A 6,071-nucleotide genomic window follows, 5' to 3' on the forward strand; every position below is an offset into this window, starting at 1 on the left:
TATCCTTTAAGAAGTTAGTTATCTTTTTAATATCCTTATCCTTATAACTTCATTATTAAATAAATGACTAAATATTTTTTTTAATATTATTAAAGAATTTTAGATACTCATTTAAAATCCAAAAATTAGAATTTTATTTTTTTGAACTCAACAATTCAAAATCTATATGAAATTTTTGCATCAATTTTGATTACACATTCAAAATTTAAATAAATAAACACCCACTTTTTGTGGGCCTATGATTTGGCCCAATTAGGTTGGACACCAAACTATCAGGATGTCCAACAATTAGTTGAATAATATTTGTTTTAATAAAATGTTTTCCTTTAAGTTAGATTTTTTTATAAAATATATATATATATCCTAACCATTATCAACAAATAAATAAATAATCATTTACTACAATAAAAAGGAATTTGGATAGTTAAAACTATATGCATGATATAATATAGAATAGTATCAATATATAGTATTGTTTAATATAATATTTAATATTTACAAAATATTTTTATATCTTAAAACATGACTATTATGAACAAATGTATAAATAATTATTTAACAAATTATAAATTATAGAATAATTCTAAATAATATTAAAACTTAAGAAATGAAATTTGTTTTAGTCATATAGTATGATAGGAAAATTCTTATTTAAAAAAATGCATATGATGTTTCATATTTAATTTTTAATTTTTTATTGATTATAATTGTTGTGATATGTTTAATATTTAATTTTTTATTTTTTTCTTATTTATTGTACATTGACATTTTAATTTATTGAAATTATTGACAATATTGAGTTGATTGACAACTATAGATAAAAAATTTTGTGAAAAAAGTCAACAAACATAATAAATACTGTCAAAATTTAGATAGAATTTATTATTTTTATTTATTATTTTTTTTAAAATTTTAATAATATATAAAAATATATATTAATGATGTTACCGGTTCGACTGTCGGTCTGACTAGTGAACCGGTAACTTTTTCGTTTGATGATTGGTTCGATTATAAAAATATTGAAAAATCTACTGCAAATCCGCAAGGGGAAGGATGAATTCATGTGGGTGTGTAAAACCCATTTTCATGATTGTCTCAGTAGCTTCAACCCTAAAATGGTTCAAGAATGGAGGCATTCTAAAACAGTCTCAGAGAAACCTTTTGTTCACCATCAAACTCAGGGTTTTGGAGTCAGACAAGCTCTGCCACTTTATTTCTTCATTTCGCTATTTGTTTGTTTGTTTTTTTTTTCTTAGAGGAAAAGGGTTTTGATAACGGTTCTTTTTTTCATAGTTGCTACCTGTTGGGAAGAATTTCTTAAAAATAGTTTTTAAAAAACTTTGGAGCCAAACATGTTTTTTCACTTAAAAGAAAAGGTGTTTTCTGTTTTAAAAAATTGAAAACTGTTTTTGAGAATTGTTACCAAACATACCCTAAATAACTTTTATTTAAAAAAAAAAGCTCCATAACCCGTCTAAAATTTATTATTATTAAAAAAATCCTAATTAAAAAAAAATATTCATAAATAAAATTATTGAAATAAACCTTATTTACAAGTCTATGCATTATTCATCCTTCAAAAAAAGATCAATATAAAAAAGATACAAACAAAAATATTAAATAGTTGAAAATAATAGAATATTTTGTGTCAACCAATATGAAAAATATTATTATAAGAGCAAAAAAAAAAAACATTTCTTGTCTAGGCAGTTATTAATTTTAAAATAATTTAGTAAGACTAAAATTCATTAAATAGATGAAAATAATAGAAAAAAGAAAAAAAGAAAAAAAATCCTAATAATAATAATAATAAAATAAAAAAAATAAAAAAAATAAAAGAACATTCCTTGCCGCTTATTAATTTTCAAATAGTTTAGTTAGAATACAATTTATTAAATACATAAAAATAATAAAAGACTAAAGAATTTTTTTTTTTAAAAAAGAAAAAAATCCTAACCAAGAAATTTTAATAGTTTACTTAATAAATATTGTCAGATCTTTGTTTTACTCTTTAATATGCATGTAATATATTTTGTATTTATTATTGTTTACTAACTTTGTTTCATGATAATGCTTTATTACCTATTGTCAAGGTATGCTCTCATTCTCACTTTGTTTATTTATTCGTGATCATAACTTGCTTTTAATCTATGATCATTTTAGTTTAAGGATGGTTATAGACCCCCATTTGGGGCTCCTCCTCCATTCAGTTTTTTTTTACCATGTGTCACAATCCCGGGAGAGTTGGAAGCATTTTTGGAAGAGTGGGGGTTGGTTTCTGGAGGAGCCGAGCATGCTGGGACGTGTGGCCATGGACACCACCACCTTGCCATGGTGGTGGTTGAGGATGGAGATTGGCTGATGGTTGGAGCAGGGAAAGACTTGCAAGAGGGGATAAACAAAGGGCAGGTGAAGGCTGGCAGGAGAAGGGTTGTACGAGGGGCCAAGACTGGAGGGAGAAAAATAGAGCAAGGGAGGGGCCAAGACCTGAGGGAGAAAAACAGAGCAAGGGAGGGTAGGAAGGAGGCTGGGGGAGAAGTCCAATGATCGGGGTATTTTTTTGGAGGAGCTCTCAGGTAAGCATGGGGAATAGTTTATTTTTTTCCTTTTTTTTTGGATGCTCTGTTTTCTTGTTATTTTTCGCTGTTTCATGTGGGTGTTCCGAGTGCATAAAGTGGTGTGTATCACCAGCCGAGATTATCCCCACCTCTCATCTTTCCAACCTCAACCTTCTCAACACCATGTGTCCGGTGGGTCTCCAAGTGAGATCTCATGATATCAGGTGGGTAGTGGCCTGTGAGAGCACATGCTTTGCCTTCAACTCTTACTCACCTGCTCACACCCAACTCTCGGAATCATTGCTTCAATTTTTGTTGTTTTGTAAGTTGGTTGGCTCAAGCTGCTAAAGAGAAAGGTGCAAAAGTTCACAGTGCATGGTTTAAATGGCCAACCCTCAAACCACTCCAATATATAAATCATTTTCATGACACAAATGGCTGCCTCTTGGCTTTCGGCTTTCACCTCCATTATTCAACTTCAGTTTCACGCTGAAACAACCTATAAGTGGCAATTGATTCTTTTTTTATGCTCTTCCTATTTTAATTCAAAAGGGAGGGGTGAAAGCTTGTGATATAGACTTTGTTGAAATTTAGTGTTCTAGAGAGAGAGTTTGGGCATTTTGGTGAATGTAATGGCAGAAGAGAATTGCTTTAGTTACATAAGGCAGAGAGATATGAGTTGGTGGCGCTACTGGTAGCGGCTTTGCCAGGGGTGGGGCTGATAAGTCGGGCACCAATGAGAGCAGCAGCATGGGTGATGGTGTTAGGGAGTTTTTCTCCAAGTGGACCCGCCACTAAAGGAATTGGGGCAATGTCATTTGCATATATTGAGGAAAAGAAATATTAATATATTATAGCATTTCACGAGGATGCCATCAAAAGTCTCCATTTCCGATTTTCATCATTACTTTTTTATTTTATTTTCTCTATTTCTTTTACCCGTAAAAGCCAACCATGATATGAAAAGCCACTTCCCTTGCATTTCATACTTTAATTTCCATCATCCAACAAAACGTACCCACTACTAATCTCATTTTTTTTTATTCTTCATATTTTGATGTCCAAATTTAATTTTCTAAATATTTTGTTTTCAAATAAATTTCTAAAACTTCAATTTTTAATTTAACTTTTCAAAAACTCCATTTTTTTTTAAGTTTAATTTAAAAAAAAAAACTTTAACTTTCCAAATTTTAATTATTTTCAAATTTAATTCTCAAAACTTTCATTTTCAAATAATTTTCTAAAATTCCCATTTTCAAATTTAATTTCTAATTTCCAAAATTCTAATTTTCACATTTATTTATTTAATCATTTTTATTTTCGTTATTATTATTATTCTATTTATTTATTTATTATTTATTAAAAAAAATCATCTTTTCAAGATTCCAATTTTCGAATTCAATTCATAATTTCCAAAATGTCAATTTTCATATTTATTTATTTATTTATTATCATTTTCGTTATTATTATTTTATTTATTTATTAAAAAAATTCCGCATTCAGATTTAATCTCCAAAATTCTAATTCTTAAATTTATTTTGCAAAACTCCAACTTTCAAATAATTTTTAAAGTTCTAATTTCTTTCGAATTTAATTTCCAACATTCAAATTCTTAAATTTATTTTCCAAAAAGCTCAAATTCTCAAATAATTTTCAAAATTCCAATTTATTTCAAATCTAATTTCCAAAATCCCAATTCTCAAATAATTCTTTAAAATTCCGACTTCCGAATTTAATTTTCAATTTCAAAAATTTCAATATTCACATTCATTTATTTAATTATTATTTTCGTCATTATTATTATTCGATTTATTTATTTATTTTTAAAATTCCATCCTTAAACAATTTCTTTAAAATTCTAATTTCCAAAATTCCAATTTTCACATTTATTTATTTAAGATCGTTATTATTATTATTATTATTATTATTATTATTATTATCATTTTACTTATTTATTTTGAAAAATTACACCTTCAAATAATTTCCAAGATTCCAATTTATATAATTTAATTTTCATAATTTCTACTTCTCAAATAATTTTCAATTCTCATTTCTTTCAAAATTTAATTTCCAAAGTCCCCATTTTCATAATTTAATTTTTAAAATTCCAAACTCTCAAATAACTTTCAAAGTTCCAATTTCTCCCAAATTTAATTTCCGAAATTCCAATTCTTAAATTTAATTTGAAAATCTCCAATTATTGAATAAACCTTGAAATCCTAATTCCTTTCAAATTTAATTTCTAAAATTCTCATTCTTAAATTTAATTTCCAAAAATTCTAATTTTCAAATAATTTTCGAGACTCCAATTTTCAAATAAATTTCAAAAATCCAATTTTCTCTCAAACCGTTTTAATTCCACTTTGGTTTTCAAATAATTTTATGTTTATCTCGATTTTACATAAGCACGAATGAATTTTTCATAATTTCCAAAACAATGGAATTTGTGGGATTAATTCATGTAAAATCAATTAGGCTTTGGTGCCTACATATGAGATTTCTCTTATGATTGTCAACTGTTATGTTTAATGAATATTGTCTGATTTCTGTCTTGCTCTTTGATATGTTTGTGATAATTTTATACTTGAGCTAACTTCGTTTTCATAATAGCCTACTATTACTTGCCACTAAGGTACACTCCCACTTCTACTTCAATTATTTATTTATTCTCATATTCATTTTGTTTTATGATTTGTTTTTTTCATTGACATCTATTGATCTCTTAATTAATTGTTATGTATGTTTCATCTTATTTAGTAGAGACCAGTTTTTAGGGGCTTAGAGGGGTGCTACGGCTTACTACCGTACCTTCCCAATAAGAAACCTGACCCTTGGACCTGACTCAATTTTTCACAGACCAATTTTTCCAAATAAGGAGTCATATTTAGGGTTTTTTTTTTCTTATTTTGTTTTCCCTTTAAAAATAAAACAAAAAAGTGGCGACTCCAAGTCATTTTCTTAAAAAAATAAAATCATTTTTCAAATAAAAAAGCATCAAGTGAAAACACATGAGTGAAAATGCGGGGTCCACAATGGTGCTGTCCAATTTTTGGGTTCCCATTTTAGTAGCACATGCATTTTTAATCAAACTTTAGTTATTTACCAAAAAAAAAAAAAAATTTAAAACTTTAGAATTTATGTTGAATCTGTTCTTTCTTTTTACCCTTTTCTCCGCCGAGTACGTAGTGCCGATTCATGGTAATTCATTTTCACGTGATGTGCACGTGGGAAAAAATTGCAAAGGACAGGAAGACTATCCATGACGGCTTTTGAGTCTTTTGACCGTTGAAAACTGCAATTCCTCCTCATAACCTGGCAACTTCTCTCCTTCTTCCTTTCCTTCACAAACCTGCAGAACACGCACTCCATGACAAACCCAACACTCTCATCTCTTATTCTCGATGAGCTTCCTAGTAGTCTTCATTGATCTTCACACTCAAAGCCACCATACCTAACAACTCTACTCCTTTAACGCGTCCCCACAAAACTATATATACACACAAAGTGTTATCA

Source organism: Vitis riparia, chromosome 1, assembly GCF_004353265.1.
Source record: "Vitis riparia cultivar Riparia Gloire de Montpellier isolate 1030 chromosome 1, EGFV_Vit.rip_1.0, whole genome shotgun sequence".
Classification (NCBI taxonomy): Eukaryota; Viridiplantae; Streptophyta; class Magnoliopsida; order Vitales; family Vitaceae; genus Vitis; species Vitis riparia.